Genomic DNA, 19,483 nt, shown 5'->3' with positions numbered 1-19,483 from the left:
GACATATTGTTCTAACATTTCAGTCTTCGAAGAATTTAGATGCCACTGAGCATACTGAAAATGTCTTAGTCATAGTCTTTCACTTACTAAATGATGAAGACCATATAGCAGGAAGGTCAGTACATAGGATAATTATACTACGTACTCTGGCCTACCCTGCACTCATTGAAGTCTATGGCAAAACTCCAGTTAAATGGTGCAGGATCATGCTCTGTGTAATTAATTTAAAGTTGTCTTTCTTACTCTTAAAGTGGCAGCATTTTTGGTTTTTCCTCTTTATTTCGTTTATGCATGTTTTAGATCTATAGTGGAAAAGATACTGTGCATTATGCAGCCTTAAGAAAAGATAATTTGTAAGGAATAGTAGGTTGCTAGATGATTCTAGGCCTCTTAGCTTACAAATCAGAAAGAAAGTGAGATATTTATTTCTCAAGATGTTATGGGAGTGATTTTCTTTGTGTCAAGACAGTGAAGGCTTAGAGAAAGCTACGGTGTGTTTCATGTTTTTGGAAGAGACGTAGTTCCTTAGAAGGAAGGATGGTCCTATGGTTAGGGCACATTATGCTATTCCCTGCTCTGTTACAGTGTTTGTGTATCACTGAACACATCCCTTAACTTCTCTTTGCCTCAGTTTCCCCAACTCTAAAATAGACTAACACGGCTGCTACTCTGAAACCTATCTAAAATAGGATGATAGTAAGATTTGTCTGCTTCATGGGGATATTATGAAGGTTAACTTGTTAATGTTTGTAAAGCACTTTGGAAGAAAAGTGCAACAGAAATGAAAAGTAAAGTATTAGCCTTTAAAATATGCCTTAGTAGTCAGTCTGTGAGTAGTCCTTGCTTGGATCTGAGGGCAGGGAGGGCACAAGTACCCCTTACAAACCCAGTCACATTCACAGTCTCTCCACAGAAGGGAGTATAGGGTGTACTTTTTCCTTATACCCCCAAAGGCACATATTGGCCCAAGTGGGTAGTCCGTGGCCTCATTTCCCCTCTGCACCAAGTTGTGGGATGGGACAAATGCACAGAAAGAGCAGATTGCAGCATCCTAAAGGACGGCATGCAACATATGACTCAGGGAGCTAAGGGAGGGGCTGTGCCTTTTTGCGGCATAAAAAAAATGACGCTTAAGTGCCCAATTAAGGGGAGAAACAGTTATCCTTTAAGGGGCAAATCCTGCCCCACTGAATTCTGAGTCAACTATGCTTCTGGTGTCCAGCCCAATGTGTTCTATTGAAGTAAAGATTATCTATACAACAAACTGGCATCTGAATAAGACCAACCTGATGCCCAGCTCTCTGGGCTCCTTAATGGCAACATGTTCCTCAGGAGCCCAGCACTTGGAGTCCACACTGGTAGTATCTTCAAGAACAACTTGGCACTGGGGCTTTCCACCAGCACAAACCAAAGGGGGTAAACTGAACATTGGAGAGGCTGGGTTGTTGTTTTGTAGTGTTATCAGTTAAAGCATTGTATCGTCTAAAACATTGAGAGTAGTAGGGATTTATTTCTTGTTTCTGATTAAGCCTTCTGGGAGCACTAAAGATTTCTAGCATGTCCTGAACAAGTTAGAAGAAGGGAGAGAGAGAGAGAGAAAAAACATGAACAAAAAGATTTGTTTTAGTGTGGCTACTTGTGAGGCACCATTTATAATTAAAAGTAATGGAGGCATCAAGACAGCCCTTGTGATACATGGTCCAGATCTGGTAATTATGTGCCACAGGTGCAGGTTCTAAATTGTTCATTTTTTACAGAAAGCCTGATTTTGATTAATTTTATTTATATACTATGAAATGAATCTGTAGTCATTGAATTAAATTTAGGACTGCCTTTTTGAGGCACTAAAGGCAAGAGATTATCAGCTGTAAATAATGATTTTAGGGTAAATAAATACAAAAAGAAAAAAATAGACTATTTTTGAACCATGAGCTTTCTGCTATCATATTTATTACTAAGCAACAGCATCACTGATGATTCATTTGACTCATAATCCCAATTCCCAGTGTTCTTTGTCTTCCTGATTAGGGGATTTTATATATATTAATTATATTTTTATATATTATCATCAATATATTTTAGCTCTCATCACTATCAAATATTCAGAAAAAGTAGGTGGTTGCTACTTCAAGCAATCAAATGCATTAAACAAAATACTACTGATGACTGCTTTTACAAAGCTATTGCCTACTGCTATTTATAAGTACACCATGAGACTATGAAGAGGCATTGCTTTATTCAGGTACTTGTAATATTTTACAGATTTCTAGGATATAGGATATTAGCCAGAGCCCACAAATAGGCACAGGAAGGACATGAAATGGGGGAAATCAGGTAGGGAGAGGGAGAGAGGGAGATTACAAGCAGGGGGAGAGCAAAGGGGGAAAGCAGGCAATGAGAGGCAGAGAGAGATTGCTGTCCCTCTGCTTGTAAAGGTGCTAGGTATGCTGTGAAGGTGGTAGGACTCAATTATAAATAAACTGCATAGGGTGTTGAACCAGCACAAGGGTCTCTGTATGGTTTATTGACTGAGACAGAAGCAGGATCAAGGGGGCCCTGTTACAATACCCCTGAGAGATTTATGGAAAACCAACAGATTACTACACCTCTGCTACCATTTGAGTTTATGGACTCTGATTTGCCTGTAATGTATTTTATCTGCTTTAACCACAATAACATTTGCTTTTCTTAACTAATAAATCTTTAGTTAAATTACTAGAGAAACTGGCTACAGCATTGTGTTTGGTGTGAGATTAAGAGCATCCAACAATTTGGGGATAAGTGACTGGCCCTTTGGGGTTGGGAGTGACCTAATGTGTGGTGATTCTTGGGTTTTAATAACGTTTTATCACTTAGTCCAGTTTGCCTGGGTGGCAGGATGTACTGGAGAGACTAAAGCGGACTGTTTCTGACTCCATGGTAAAACTAATATAGTAAGCTAGGACTGCACAGTTGTTACTGGTTTGGTGAAATCCAGTTATATAATACACCACCAGTTTGGGGAGTCTGCCCTGTTTTCTGACAGTCTGACCTGAGACTGGAACTCTCAACTGTGAGATACTCCAGACAGTGTGACAATCATGTAATTAAAGACTGTACCGTAATGCCTGTGCACAAGGGAGCCAAATTAAAGCTGCACAGGCAAATTTATACTGAAATTTCCTAATTGTTGAGAAGTTGATTTTTGCAAACTTAATGCTTTTTAAAATAGCTTTTTGTGTGTAAAATAACTATATCTTGTTAAGGTTGTAGGGTAAAAATAACTTAGGATGTATAATCACCAAAATCAAGCAGCTACAGTAAGCCGGAAAACAAAAATTACATGATTGTAAGGTGCTCTCTCTTTGATGCTGTACAGTTTATAAAGCTAAGAGCAACTCCACTAATAATATGTAATTTATACAGCTTAATTTTGTTCTTTTAGGGTATATATATATATTGTATACACATATATACACAGGTCAAATGAAGGGGTTTTACACAAGAAACTCTAGATGGATTGAAGAGAACAGAATTAAATCTATAATTTGTAGGCAGGTTGCATAATCATGGCTTCTGTGTCCCTTCCCATAGTCTGCCTCTGATCTCTCCTCACCCTTGTGCTGATTTATCTGAGATCAGTGCAGACCCTCTCTGTGTTAATACTCCTGTGGTAACTCCACCAAGGGATTTTTGTTTGGAGAATCTTGCAACAGCCATCAACACAAGGGGTGAATTTCATCCTTAATCTAATGGAGGGGAGCAGTACCAGAAATAGAAAGCTTCAAAAGTTTGTACACTTGAGTTAAAATGGCTCACTCCAATTCTAATCTGAAAGGAAATAATTTAGCCCTTGCAACTATACACAATTATTTATGATAAAAAATTGGATAAACCAGAAAAAAATATACCGTCACTGAATCCAGCACTTTCAGTTTTTGTGACATTTCCATTTTAAGGAGTGTGAAATTCAGTGTCTATTTTTCATTGCTTTGTTTATCAGCACTGGGGCATGACTTGTAATTTTTAAAAGCTTTAATGAAATGTAAAGAAAAGTTATGGCAAAGATATTCAAAGGCATTAATAGAAGTTAGTCACCTAATACCTGTGGACTTTCAATGGCGGTTAGGCACCTAACTGCCACTCGTGCCTTGGGAAAATCTCCCTTCTTTTCTTTTCTTTTCTTTTCTTTTCTTTTCTTTTCTTTTCTGTTTATTCACCTTCCTCATCTCTGTGAGCTGACTGTTTTCTTTCCGGGGATAAAGAATATGAAATAGAGCTGGGTGACTATTAACATTACCATAAATGTCCATCTGGTCATATGAAAAGTTTAATTTGATTTACCCATGTCCCTGTCCTTTTTCTATTTGCTTTTCATGAAAATTCTAGTGAACAGAGTTACTGTCAAAATTTCTAGTCCCCTACATGGGTTCATCCTGTCAAGGGCATTATTTGTGTCATAGTTCTCAACTATCAACTGCGGGCTGATCCTGACAGGTACCGTATACCTTCTACTCTTGCTGAACCCCTATGGGAGTTCAATGTGTTCTATGCATCTTGGATTTAGACCCTTAAACATATGGATCCAGTAGGGTTCATTGAAATTTTTTTAATATTCACCATGGGCAAAATCCTGGTTCTTCTGAAATTAGTGGGACCAAAACTGGCCCCACTCAATTAAAGTTACATGGATTTATATGATCTGACAATCTGGGCCTCTGTACCTTTACTTTTTATATACAAATAGAAAAATCTTCAATAAAAGTGCATATGATTGAAAAGCCTTCTGCAATATTGCATTATTTTTAGGATATCAGTGATTTATAATGTATCAAAGGGGCAATGAGGCAGTTTAAAAACAAGAAGACAAGGCTGAGTGTGGATTCAAAAGGACAACATACGGTAATGTTTTGGAATCCTGTACTTTTGTGTGTGTTGTTTAAATGCAGTATCACTGAACGGTGCCATGCAACAGTTAGCATTGTGTCTCTCGGTTGCTCCATAAAATACAGAAAATCTCAAGCAATTTGTATATGGCAGTGCAGAAATAGTAATCACTGTCTTTTTAAATATTGACAGTGCCAGAAAAACTGCATGTGGCCTCTTTTGAATGCAAAACACTACAGAAGGTACAAAAGGCTACAAAGATGAACTGAAAAGCTCTTGTAAAAATAATTAAGATCCCAGAGCCTTATAAACTATGCGTTTAATTCAGCTCTGGACTATGCCAGTTTCTGACAGCATAACCCAGGGTGCAGCACTTCCAGTAATGGAGAGTCCCCGATGTGAGCAATGTGACTTCAATCTCTGCCTTGCCACTGAGCCTGCAGCTGGCCAGCATAGCACAAAAGAAAACAATGCTGGATGGGGAGTGAACAAGCCCATTCAGCAGGAAAATGTACTGCTTCAGCATATTCCTGCAGCAACCTCCACCAACGGAGTTCCAGTGGAGATCTAGCTGCAATTTAAAACTGCCTTCCTCAATCAGGATGCCTAGAGGAGAAAGGCAATGCAAACACTATCTACCTCATTCTGGGGAAAATCTCCCTTGTGGGGAGGAAATCCCTGTGGTGGACTGGGGTGCAATTTGCAGGGCCCCCAATCCAGCACAGGAGAATCAAATCCTATGGGTAACCAGACAAATAAGCACATTTACATTTGAAAAGAAAATATCTGAAAAGTAGTTCCTCACTGTGGAGAAGTGCAAGGTAATAGCCAAAATCATTTGAACTACTCATGCATGTCCTAAATTAACGATAATTACTGACGAAAAGACCCGGGGACCCCATATGGGCAGCTAAATGAAAATCTTGGTCATTGTGTCAAAGAAGCAAATAAAACATTAGGGTAAATGAGAAATGGGATGGAAAATTATACTGAACATATTTTAATGCTGTTATGAACGTTAATATTCACTCTCCCCATGTTCAGTTCTGGTCAGTATAGATCAGAAATAGAAGGCAGGTAGTTCAGAGATGATGAAAATAAAGTAGGGGCATGTAAATATTTCCTGATGAGAAGAGATTGAAAAGATTGGAACTATTTCTTTCAGACTGGCGCTTAATACTGTTGGACATGATAGACCAATACAACATAATAAACAGAATACAGAAGCTACACTGGGTCCTTCTATTTACCTTTTGTCATAATACAAGTAAAAGGGAACATTCAATTGGGTTTACAGTTTAAAAATTTAAAACAAATAAAAGAAAAGAGTTTTTAACAATGCTTTTAACCCATGGAACTCATTGCTGCAAAATATTGTGAGGTCAAGAGCTTAGTAAGGTTTAAAAATGATATTACTATGGGTGCTATGGATAGTCACAGTTATAATACATAGGATATGTATGTATAAAGGTTATAAACCATCATGTTTCTAGGTATAAGGCAAATGCTAACTGCTCAGGATTAGGAAGAGCTGTTGTAGCCATGCTGGTCCCAGGATATTAAAAACACAACGTGGTGAGGTAATATATCTTTATTGGACCAATTTCTGTTGGTGAGAGAGACAAGCTTTCAAGCTTACACTCTCTGTGTGTAATAGTACATAAACTACTGTGATATTTTAAATATTATGCTTCCTTAGTTATGGGGAAGCTTCTGCCACCTTTGTTCACAGTGGGTTGTACCTTATTTCTCAAGTAGTCCAATTAATTTCATGGAGATTTCCCCTTTCTGAGCTCCCTTACATGGGTTTTCCAATGGGACTGGGCAATTTTGGTCATGCTCTGGAATGCAATATACATATACTTTGTTAAAAAATGTATTTATGGTAGGGAGCTTGTGAAATTACCCAGGGTACAATCCGGATGGCTGGACAGCTGTGTGCCCTTAATTCTCCAGTGTGGGGTGCCTTTTTACACTGCTTCACTGTGAGAGCAACCATTCCTGGTCTGCCCACACACAGCCTCCAGCATGTAAATCACCCCTAGCTATGCTCTATGAGTCCTACACCAGCCAGCCATGAACTACATTACAGAGTGTTACCAGCAAATTCCTAGTTCCAGACTTTCCCCCAGAAATGTGCGTCTTGTACTGCCCAGTACCCTGCTAGACAATACAAGTTCCTATAAAGTCCGTCATTTCGTTGTTAGAAAATGATACGCACAAATCTTGTTATCCCAAATGAAGTTTCCCAAACATTTCAGTCCACACACACTGGTTTAGATAAAACAACAGAACAAGTTTACTAACTACAGAATGATAGATGTTAAGTGATTACAAATAATAAGACATAAAACTCAGAATTTGGTTACAAATAAATAAAAGGTAAAATGCAATTCTTAATAAGCTAAATGAATTCAAAGCAAAGATGTCCTCTCACCACATGCTTTAGCAGTCTTACTGATTGGAATCCTTTTAGCTAGGACCCCTCTCCCAGTTCAATGTTGATTTCCTTGTCCTGCAGGCATTGTTACTGCTGTGAGTAGAGATGAAGAGAAAGATAATCTGGGGAGTTTGTTCTCCTTTCTTATAGCATTTCTCTTCTTTGAGAATCACCTCCAGCTGGGGTTCGGGTGACAGAAAGTCTGTGGGATGGGAACTTTCAGCTGTTTTCTTTACCAAGATGTAAATTTCTCACTCACACCCCTTTTCCTGCCAAAGAATGGCCGCTTAACTAGGTGATAGTCCATTTGATTTTGACGACTCCTGGCTGAGGCATCAGTTTGCCTTTTGTCTTTTACAAACTGGTTTGTGCCTGCTTTTCTCAACTTGGAATATGTCTCAGTAATGTTACACAGTAGAATTTTATAATTTTACATAGTGTTGCAACACATTTTGCCAGGACAATAATGAACAGGAAATTATGGTTTTCAAATGAAACCTCACAAGGTATTCTTTGTATAAAATCCATTATAGTTTTATAAAAGTGTGAACAGAGAGATACAGACTGTCAAAGAGCCATGGCACTTGCATTTGCAATTTTTCTGTATTGGTAACAGGAGCCAAGAACTTTAACTTGGCATGAAACTCAGTTATTAAAGTTTATTTTTCTATATTGGGGCGGCCAATCTGTGGCTCCGGAGCCACATGCAGTCCTTCAGAGGTTAATATGCAGCTCCTTGCATAGGCGCCAACTCCAGGACTGGCGCTACAGGTACCAACTTTCCAATGTGCTACAGGGTGCTCACTGCTCAACCCCTGGCTCTGCCCCAGGCCCCAGCCCCACTCCACTTCTTCACCCAAGGCCCCCGCCCCTTCCCCTGAGTCTGCTGTGCCCTTGCTCCTCCTCCTCCCACCCTCCGAGCCTCCTGCACACCACAAAACAACTGATCGCGGCAGGTGGGAGGTGCAGGGATGGGGGATTAGATGCTGATCAGTGGTGCTGCTGGCAGGTGGGAAACACTGGGGGTGGAGGGAAGCTGACGGGGGGCTGCTGATGTTCCTGTAGCTCTTTGGCAATGCACACTGGTAAATTCTGGCTCCTTCTCAGGCTCAGGTTGACCACCCCTATTCTATATAATAGGAATAACATCACTGATCATGCAGACAAATCACAATTCTGCTAATTATATGGCAAATGGATGAGACACTACAACTTTGTTTCCTCTTTTTCTTTGTTGAACATTTAAGTGCTTATGGAGAAGTGTGATGTTGATGGTACACACTAAAGCCAGGCATAGCAAAGGATGCTGCTAGGCAGACTTTTCTGTGCGGCACTAGCTGGCAACCCCAAAGGAAACTGGTGCACAGTTGGTCCTGATGCTAGCATAATTAAGGGGGGAAAGGGAGACATGGAGATAACCCTACTGAACTCTGCACTTAGGGCTGGACTGTGCATGGCTGGCACAATATTGAGTAGGGGATTGTGTGGAGCTGCATGATCCAGTGGGAGCTCAAGGAGAAGCTACATGATCCTCCTTTCCCTTCTCTGGGGCAACAAAACTCCACACAATCTCCAGATTGTCGTTGGCCTTTAAGCAGGGTAGGGGCACACGTGAAAAATCTTCTTGAACCCTTCTCCCCACTTGCAAACTTGTGCAAGGGCCAGGGACAATTGGGCCTTTAAAAGCTTATTCCCTCTTTCCTTAGAGCTCTAGAGCTGCATGTGAATAAGTGCGTATGCATTTACATGGTTGATTATTTGTATATAAATCAATTAATAAGGATTTTTCTTCAGTTTTTGTACATCTCAGATCGGCCTTTAAAACAACATAAGGTTAAATGATTGAATTTCAGAAGATATTATAAACTGACAGTAGGTACATATTACGTTATGTAAACTGGTGAATTCCCCAAGAATCCTGAGCTAAAATAACTGTTGGCATCCCTCTAAGTATATTATTTATAGCAACTACATTAATTGACTGCATGAAATGGAACAATCTCTCAAAACACAGAGAATCTATAGATATTCTGTCTGCAAATGAATAATATTATTACAATGTAGACCTGAAAATCTCAATATACTTTGCAAAGGAGTTAAGGGTGGGTACCATAAACCACATTTTATAGGCTGAGAAACTGAAGTATAGAGGTTAACTAATTTGTCCTGTATTACACAAGTCCATGAAAGAGCCTGGACTGGAACTCTAGTTTTTTGACTCCCATTCTCATGCCCTACTCATACAGCATTATTAATTCTACATTTATTTTTCACACAGCTATGAAATGCCACCAACTGTAAATATTGTGTCTTATAGGAACTAACTAAAGCAAAAAAGAAGCTGAGGAATGATATTGCCATTTCTTTCCTTGGTAATTATAACAATTCAAAAGTTTAATTGTTTTATGAGCCACAAAATCTCTTTGAAGAGAAACTAATCTGCTATGGCATGTTTTTGCTTTGGCTGTTAAATTCTTCCATATAACATTTTCTGCTGAATATTCCCATGTTATTGTTAACAAGAACCATACGGTATAGGAAATATTCCCATTTCAAACATTTCACTATTTTGCTTGGCCCGTTATATGTATATCTTTGCGTATGAGAAGAAGGGGAGGAGAGTATGTGTTGTAGTTTAAGATATTCTACCAAAATACGTTTTTAATTGCCATTTCAGTTTTCCATTTCAAATCCTAGTTACTTTGTTCCATTCAGTTTCTCTTGAAAATGCTCAACACTAAGAATTTGTTTCATGAAGAATTAATATATTTGATTATCCTATTTTCATTAGCATTTTGCCAAAAAGCTGACCTGTAGCATTATTGCTACTTGTTTAGTGACTGATATTATATGTGAAAAGCTTTTACAAATTTTCTTTTTTCCAAGATAGATAAGAACATGTGGCATGTAATGCATGGTTCCTGTTATACACCCAGGCATATCAGATATTTCAAATAATAATACCTCACAGGAAGTTTTGCCATTTTCTCTCAATGGGGACAGGATTTCACCCTGACTGTTAAAGATTATGGCTAAATTTTCATGCCTTAATATATCAGGATTTATCCATATACCTAGAATCCTATGCACCTAGATTATATTATGCCTTACTGTATAGTTAGGTTACACTATTTATTTCATGCCAAAAGATGGAGGATTTTCTCCAGAAGTAATTGTTTACAGCTTTAAAATTTTTAGCAGACCCACAGGAGAAATGACAATCTGTTGAGTGAGCTTAACTGAATCTCTAAGGGAACTATGATTCATATAACACTATTTTCATGCCTCTCCTACCACATAGATACACATTATGGGAGATCTGTGATCCTTCACCCTTTTGCGAACAGGGGAGAAATACATGTTTTTTATTACAGGCAGAAAGCTAATACTTTAAGTAATTTGTTCCTACAAAGAGCTGTCACCGTTGCTAAAGGAGCATTCAGGGAAGTCAAAGCCATTGCAAAGAAGCTATATGAATTATTTTCCTTGCAGAGGATGAGGGAGAGATCCTCACTCCTGAACCATTCTTTTTTAGGTGACAGATCTAAGGAACTATCACAGGTTGTGGTGTTGATAGAAGTGGTTTTGGGGGAAAAAATGATTAATTAAACAATAATAAGTCACTAGGACCAGAGGGTATTCACCCAAGAGATCTGAAGGAACTCAAATGTGAAATTGCAGAACTACTAACCTATTGCTTAAGGCAGTCTCTGTACCAGATGACTGGAAGGTAGCAATAACGCTATAACATGCTGCTGGGGATACCTAGAGCTGTGAACCACAGTGTTACCTCTCTCCCACAGCAAGAGTGAGTTTTGCTGGTGATTAGACTGTATGTCAGCTCCATGCCACACCAGTCTGTCTTTCTCACCAGTAAACTCCTCAAGGCTCTTCTGGTCCAAGCCTCACATAGTAGGTAAGAATCAGTGAACTCCAGCCACCAAGCTCCTCAGAGATGTTTCTCTGCAATGTACTGCCCCTAACACTGTGCTTTCACAGAAGATATTAAGTTCACTACTTTGTTAAAGGGTCTGTACATCACAGCTATTAATATAACTGGGGTGGATACACCTTCTCCATGAATGCAGTACTGAATGAGTTTACAGTAAAAGTAAAAAAAAAGCATGGATTAAGTGACATCAAGTAAAAGAGATAAAGATAGAGATGGTTACAAGCAAATAAATGTGAAAACACTTATCTGAAAGTCTAAAACTTAATCTAGCAAGGCACAGTCTTTGTTCAACATGGTTTCTCTCACGCCACCCCCTTTCCAGCTTTTTATTGGCCAGGACTCAACACAGAGATCAAACACTTTACTTTTCTGTCTCTTAAGGTGAAGGATAAAGCTGAAGTCTCTCTCTGGTTCTTAAACCCCAAGGAGGATTGTCTTTGACTTACAAGGCAGGAATGCCCCCTGGGGATTCAGTCTCCTGTGTCTCTCTGGGGTCTCTCTGTTTAATTCTCTGTTCAACTCAAGTAACAGGATAGCTCTTGCTGGTTTAGCTCAATGGCTCTGTGCACTGCTAATATGTAAATTGAAGTAAACACACATTCCTTTCTTTAGGACAGACCTGTTTATCACCTTTACCTAGGCTGTCTGCAGCAGTGTGTAGGGTAAAAATACAGGGGTCCCTAGGATCACAAAACCTATTTTTAAAAAGGCTCCAAAGGCTGGCAATTACATGACAGTAAGCCTAATTTCAGCAAATTGGTTGAAACTATAGTAAAGAACAAATTACCAGACACATAAATGAGCACAATATGTTGTGGAAAAGTCAACACAGCTTTTGTAAAGAGAAACCATGCCTCGCCAATCTATTAGAATTCTTTAAGGGAGTCAATAAGTATGTGTACAAGGGAGATCCAGTCAATATGGTGTACTTGGACTTCCAGAAAGCCTTTGACAAGATTCCTAACCAAACACTCTTAAGCAAACTAAGCAGACCTGGGATAAGAAGGAAGTTCCTCTTATGGATCATTAACTGGTCAAAAGATCCAAACCAAAGTATAGGAATAAACAGTCAGTTTTCACAATGGAGAGAGGTAAATAGTGGAATCCCCCCAAAGATCTATCCCGGAACTAGTGCTGTTCAACATGTTCATAAATGATCTAGAAAAGGGAATGAACAGTGAGGTTGAAAAATCTTCAGACAATACAAAATTATTTAAGACAGTCAAGTCCAAAGCTGACAGTGAAGAGTTACAAACGCATCTCACTAAACTAGGTGACTGGGCAACAAAATGGCAGAAGAAATTTAAGTTGATAAGTGCAAGGTAGTGCACATTGAAAAAGTAATCTATACATACAACTGTACATAAAAATGATGGGGTATAAATTAGCTTTTACCACTCAAGAAAGAGATCTTGGAGTCATGGTGGATAGTTCACTGAGAACATCTGCTCAAGGTACAGCGGCAGTCAAAAGCTCTAACGAAGTGTTAGGAATTATTAAGAAAAATAGATAAGAAAACAGAAAATATCATTGTCATAAATATAAAGGGAAGGGTAAACACTTTAAATCCCTCCTGGCCAGAGGAAAAACCTTTTTACCTGTAAAGGGCTAAGAAGCTAAGACAACCTCGCTGTCACCTGACCCAAAAAGACCCATGAGGAGAAGATAGATACTTTCAAAGCTGGAGGGTGGGGGGGAACAAAGGGTTCTGTGTGTGTGTGTGTGTGTGTTGTCTTTTGCCAGGACCAGAGCAGGAATGCAGGTCAGAACTCCTGTAAAGGGCTAATAAGCAATTAGTTAGATATGCATTAGATTCTGTTTTGTTTAAATGGCTGATAAACTAGTTGTGTTGAATGGAATGTATATTCCTGTTTTTGTGTCTTTTTGTAACTTAAGGTTTTGCTAGAGGAATTCTCTATGTTTGTTTGAATTGATTACCCTGTAAGGTATTTACCATCCTGATTTACAGAGGTATTCTTTTACTTTTTTCTTTAATTAAAATTCTTCTTTAAGAACCTGATGCTTTTCATTGTTCTTAAGATCCAAGGGTTTGGGTCTGTGTTCACCTATGCAAATTGATGAGGATTTTTATCAAGCCTTCCCCAGGAAAGAGGGTGTAGGGCTTGGGGGGATTTTGGGCGGAAAGACGTTTCCAAGTGGGCTCTTTCCCTGTTATATTTGTTAGACACTTGGTGGGTGGCAGCAATGAAGTCCAGGCACCAAAGGTAAAATAGTTTGTACTTTGGGGAAGTTTTAACCTAAGCTGGTGAAAATAAGCTTAGGGGGCTTTTCACGCATCTGTACCCTTGAGTTCAGAGTGGGGAAGGAACCTTAACAATCATAATACCCTATATAAATCCATGGTACGGTCCACACTTTTAATTCTGTGTGCATTTGTGGTTCCCAGATATCAAAAAAGAATTGGAAAAGGTGCAATGAAAATGATAGGGGGATTGAACAACTTCCATATGAGGAAAGATTAAAAGTAGGACTGTCAATTAATCGCAGTTAACTCATGCGATTAACTCAAAAAAATTAATCGCGATAATCACACTTATAACAATAGAATACGTTGACAGGGTCAGGTCAAATGGCTACAGTAGAGTGATAGCAGATAGATATATTAGCCCCAGATTAAGCAGGTCCCTGTTCCCTGAGTAAGAGAATTGGCTGTTCCAGAACAATCAGGAAGTTGCTGGAACCAATTAAGGCAGGTTAATTAGGACAGCTGGAGCCAATTAAGAAGCTACGAGAATCAATTAGGACAGGCAGACTAATTTCAGGGCACCTGGTTTTAAAAAGGACCTCACTTCAGTTAGTGAGGTGCGTGCAAGGAGCTGAGAGTGAGAGAGTATGCTGCTGGAGGTCTAGAAATGCTATCTGGCATCAGGAGGAAGGTCCTGTGGTGAGGATAAAGAAGGTGTTGGAGGAGGCCAGGGGAAGTAGCCCAGGGAGTTGTAGCTTTCACACAGCTGTTACAAGAACACAGTAGATAGTTGTGATTCACAGGGCCATGGGCTGGAACCCGGAGTAGTGGGCGGGCCTGGGTTTGCCCCATCCCATCCCCCCATGGATATAAGAGGAGTTGACTTGGACTGTGGGTCCCACCAGAGGGGAAGTTCCCTGACCTATCCCTGACCCACTAGGTGGATCAGCAGAGACTGCAGTGATTGTTCTTCCTTTTCCCCATGCTGGCCAGTGATGAGATTAGCTGACGTGAACGGCAGGTTTGAGCCACTAGCAAAAATGGCCAAAACTGAAGGCTGCTGTGAACCTCTGAGGCGAGCAAATCCGCCAATAAGCGCAGGACCACCAAGGCAGAAGAGGAACTTTTGTCACAGTACCAATTGATATTTATTAAATATTTGTGGATATTTTTCTACATTTTCAATATTGATTTTACTTACAACACAGAAACAAAGTGCACAGTGCTCACTTTATATTATTATTTGTTATTACAAATATATGCACTGTAAAAATGATAAACAAAAGAAATAGTATTTTTCTGTTCACCTCATACAAGTACTAAAGTGCAATCTCTTTATTGTGAAAGTGTAACTTACAAATGCAGATTTTTTTCTGGTTATATAACTGAACTCAAAAACAAAACAGTGTAAACTTTAGAGCCTACAAGTCCACTCAGTCCTACTTATTCTGCCAATTGCTAAGACGAACAAGTTTGTTTACATTGATGGACATACTGTCTCCTGCTTCTTATTTACAATGTCACCTGAAAGTGAGAACATGCATTTGCATGGCACTTTTGTAGCTGGCGTTGCAAGGTATTTGCATGCCAGATATGCAACATGCTTCGGCCACCATTCCAGAGGATATGCTTCCATGCTGATGATGCTCATTAAAAAAAAACACGTCAAGTAAATTTGTGACTGTACTCCTTGGGGGAGAATGTATATCCCCTGCTCTGTTTACCCACATTCTGCATATAGAAAAGGAGTACTTGGGCACCTACTTGTGGGTTTTTTTTTCCACCAAATGCATCCGATGAAGTGAGCTGTAGCTCACGAAAGCTTATGTTCTAATAAATTTGTTAGTCTCTAAGGTGCCACAAGTACTCCTTTTCATTCTGCATATAGTTAATGTTAATGCAGTCTTGGATGATGACCCAGCAAATGTTCATTTTAAGAACACTTTCACAGCAGATTTGATAAAACGCAAAGAAGGTACCAATGTGTGATTTCTAAAAGTAGCTACAGCACTCAAACCAAGGTTTAAGAATCTGAAGTGTCATCCAAAATCTGAGAGGGACAAGGTGTGGAAGCATGCTTTCACAAGTCTTAAAGAGCAACATTCTGATGCGGAATTTACAGAACCCAAACCACCAAAAAAGAAAATCAACCTTCTGTTGGTGGCATCTGGCTCAGATGATGAAAATGAACATGTGTCAGTCTGCACTGCTTTGGATCGTTATCAAGTAGAACCCATCATCAGCATGGAAGCATATCCTCTGGAATGGTGGTTAAAGCATGAAGGGACATATGAATCTTTAGCACATCTGGCATGTAAATATCTTGTGACACTGGTTACAACAGTGCCATGCAAACTCCTGTTCTCACTTTCATGTGACATTGTAAACAAAAAGCAGGCAAAATTATCTCCTGCACATGTAAACAAACTTGTTTGTCTGAACAAGAAGTAGGACTGAGTAGACTTGTAGGCTCTAAAGTTTTACATTGTTTTATGTTTGAATGCAGGACAGAATCTGGCCTAGCTCAAATAAAACATATTTAGTGAGTTCACAATCCAGAATTGTGTTTGCCATCTGTGGGTGTATTTTCTCATTAAAAACATTTTCCTGCTATTAATGTAATATTTTTGGTGGTGTTCTGGAATCCTTCCTCTTCAGTCTTTCTCCTAAATCTTCACATGGCTGTGATCCAAGTTGAGCAAGTCACATAAGGATATGACAATAATGCTTTCCAGAGCTCCTAACACCTGCCAAGCACGGAATAGAGGGGACTGTACTTTGAACCTGGACGTGGATGCCCATGAGCTGCCACTAAATTAGCCCAATCATATAGGCTTTTAAAAAGCTTTCATTTATTATATCCTAAGATCAAGTGCAATTAATAGCTTTTGTTAAATGGAATGTATGTTATCTGAGAAATGAATCGATGTGGGGCATTTAAAAATATAATTGGGAGTATTCCCAAAAATTGCTAAAGGGATATATTACCTTTTACATCCTGATTTCTAACTCAAATCCAGTCTGAGTTGCTAGTGATCAAACGTTATCATACATAAATTAATGGTCTCAGCCGAGGGAAGACGTGTCCTTATCACATGGGGAAAAAACCCACCACATTTTTTGTCAATAAAGCATATCTTTGCTGGTAGTCTCATCAAAGAAACAAAAGGACTGTATACGCATGTATAGACTAATTTATACCTTTACAACTAAAGGTGGGCAACGTGAAGTAGGTTGTACTACAGCACCTTGTGTGGAAGTTTCATCCTAATTACTGTAAGTTTGTCACTGTACGTAACCACTAAATTCACATGAACATTTTTTTAAAAGAGAAGAGAAGATCATTAACATGGTGAAATGAGGCTAACTTTCAAGCTTGATAAAACAAAATATCTAAGCACATGCCTAACTTTAAGCACGCAAGTAGTTCCCATTGACTTCCATTGGAGTACTCACAAGCTTAAAGTTAGGCATTTGTTTAAGTACATTACTGACTCAAGGACCAGGCTGAGAAACAACTCTTCTCAGCAGCTGAACCGAAATCTTGGAGCTGTTTAAAGTTGGGGAGAAAAACAAATTGGATTTATTTATTTGGAGTAACAAGTCTGTTCCCCGACCCTCAAAAGATAATTAAAAATAGAACAATAGCTTAAAAACCTGGCTTTTTCATACCAGAATCAAAGATAATAAAATCTACAGTCTTAAAGAAAAATGGTCATGATTGCTTTTCTATGCCCCCTCTAGTAACATCACATTAGAGCAGAAAAGACATGGAAAGCATGATTGTTCTATCCAGTGAAGTACAACACTGAACCCAGCAAGAGGAATTAATTGATTACTAAATACAAAGTATTCTCAAGCATTTCACACATAATTCAAGCAACCATATTCTCACTCACTCAATTCCTAAGTGGAGCTGTGACTCTTCTAGATGTGATGTTTGTGGAGGACGGAGCAGCCTAATGTGGATCAATTAAAGAACAACACCAACAGAGTTTTGGGTTCCAGAGAAACTTTGTGATGTCTGTCAGGACAGAGGATGGTTTCCCCTGTCCTGCCAGTTAACCTTTATGGAGGATGGGATTGCTCCTATTGAATCAACAGAAATTGTAGTGCTGAGCAGGGATATTTATTAGTCAGTGGAAGAAAAGAGAGCAAAGACAGCCCCATTCACTCAGCAACCCAAATCAAAAGCCTAACATACCCCTTTCCTTAGTCTATCCAGTAGGAATTATGGAAACCTTTTTCTTTAACAGTACCTAGTTCTGAAAAAAACTGTGTCTGTGAGTGTGTCGGGGGAGGGGAAGGGAGATACTTATTTAAAATGTAGAAGTCCAAATGCGCATTCCATATCTATTCAGGTGACACCATCATAGGGCCTAATCACATCAGCCACACTATCAGAGGCTCATTCACCTGCAAATCTATCAATGTGATATATGCCATCATGTGCCAGCAATGCCCCTCTGCCATGTACATTGGCCAAACTGGACAGTCTCAACATAAAAGAATAAATGGACACAAATCAAAAGTCAAGAATTATAACATTCAAAAACCAGTCGGAGAACACTTCAATCTGTTTGGTCACTCGATTACAGCCCTAAAAGTGGCAATTCTTCAACAAAAAAACTTCAAAAACAGACTCCAACGAGAGACTGCTGAATTGGAATTAATTTGCAAACTGGATAGAATTAATTTAGGCTTGAATAAAGACTGGGAGTGGATGGGTCATTACACAAAGTAAAACTATTTCCCATGTTTATTCCCTGCCCCTGCACTGTTCTTCAGACGTTCTTGTCAACTGCTGGAAATGGCCCACCTTGATTATCACTACAAAAGGTTTTTTCCCCCCTGCTCTCCTGCTGGTAATAGCTGTCTTACCTGATCACACTGATTACAGTGTGTATGGTAACACCCATTGTTTCATGTTCTCTGTGTATATAAATCTCCCCACTGTATTTTCCACTGAATGCATCCGATGAAGTGAGCTGTAGCTCACGAAAGCTTTTGCTCAAATAAATTTGTTAGTCTCTAAGGTGCCACAAGTACTCCTTTTCTTTTTGCGGATACAGACTAACATGGCTGCTACTCTGAAACCTCTGATTCCCATTTGAGTTTTTCCTTTCTGAAAGGTTTCTGTACCTGTATTTTCAGGGTTTCTTGGCTAGGGAACAGCAGATGTATTCTTTTTATTGAATTTAAAATGATCTGTGGGTCAGCAACTCTGTTCTTTGAAACAGAAAAATTATTATGAACTGTCACCTGTGCTTATCGAACTTTAATTTACATTCCTTCTTCCTTCTTTTTGCAGGACATGTCTCTGAATCCATACATCAGTGAGGAGAACCAGGTTTGTATCCTGCTGTGCTTGACCTGTTTAGTGCATTCCAGGGTATCCTATCCACAGTCATCTAGTCTTCTTCTGAAGATAATGATGCATAATAGAGAGATGAAGAAAGACATATGGGAAGATGTTCCCTCCTTTCTTGCATGTTAGCTTGTGTGGAAGAATTAAGAGATGTGGAATGAAGACAGCTATTTTATACCAGAAGTTCAAAGACAGATTTTAACACAGAAAAGTCTTTAGTAAATATGTTCAAAGAGCTCAGTCTTTAAAAAGGAGTTCCCCAGTTACAGCCCAAATTAAGATATTTTGAGCAGAAAGGTCATTCGTTTCTTCAGTTATAGGCTTACACTTATCCATTGAAATGCTTAACAGTCATATTCTCAATCACACAATCAAGGTGTTACCATCACTACCATCATTGACTTTTTTGTCCAGAAGCTTGGTTTTCTTTGGATTTATACATATGTAAGAAAGACTGGGTCAATTCACTGAGATCCTCATGAGGTAAAGCATAGCATTACAAAGATGTAGCATCATATTCTTATCTTGGGGGAAGGAGGAAGGTCTAATCAGTGTACAAACTGACCTTGAAATTTTGGAACAGCAAGCTGTCAGAAGCCCTGGCTGCTTCTAGTTCTCTCTCTTCTGAGCCTGTCTCACTGTCACATGCCA

At 39.2% G+C, this 19,483-nt stretch overlaps 1 long non-coding RNA gene across 1 annotated transcript in view; it reads left to right on the top strand.

Annotated features, from left to right (window-relative positions):
- The window catches only part of LOC122458720, a 125,468-nt gene that overhangs the window by 85,823 nt on the left and 20,162 nt on the right, over positions 1 to 19,483 (top strand). The window contains exons 2-3 of the long non-coding RNA XR_006278906.1: positions 9,624 to 9,678; positions 18,776 to 18,814. This is a non-coding gene — a long non-coding RNA (uncharacterized LOC122458720). The remainder of the gene's footprint in view (positions 1 to 9,623; positions 9,679 to 18,775; positions 18,815 to 19,483) is intronic.

This window comes from Dermochelys coriacea, chromosome 2 (assembly GCF_009764565.3).
Source record: "Dermochelys coriacea isolate rDerCor1 chromosome 2, rDerCor1.pri.v4, whole genome shotgun sequence".
Lineage (NCBI taxonomy): Eukaryota > Metazoa > Chordata > Testudines > Dermochelyidae > Dermochelys > Dermochelys coriacea.
The sequence above is the reverse complement of the archived record's forward strand: the minus strand, read 5'-3'. Positions and strand labels throughout refer to the sequence as shown.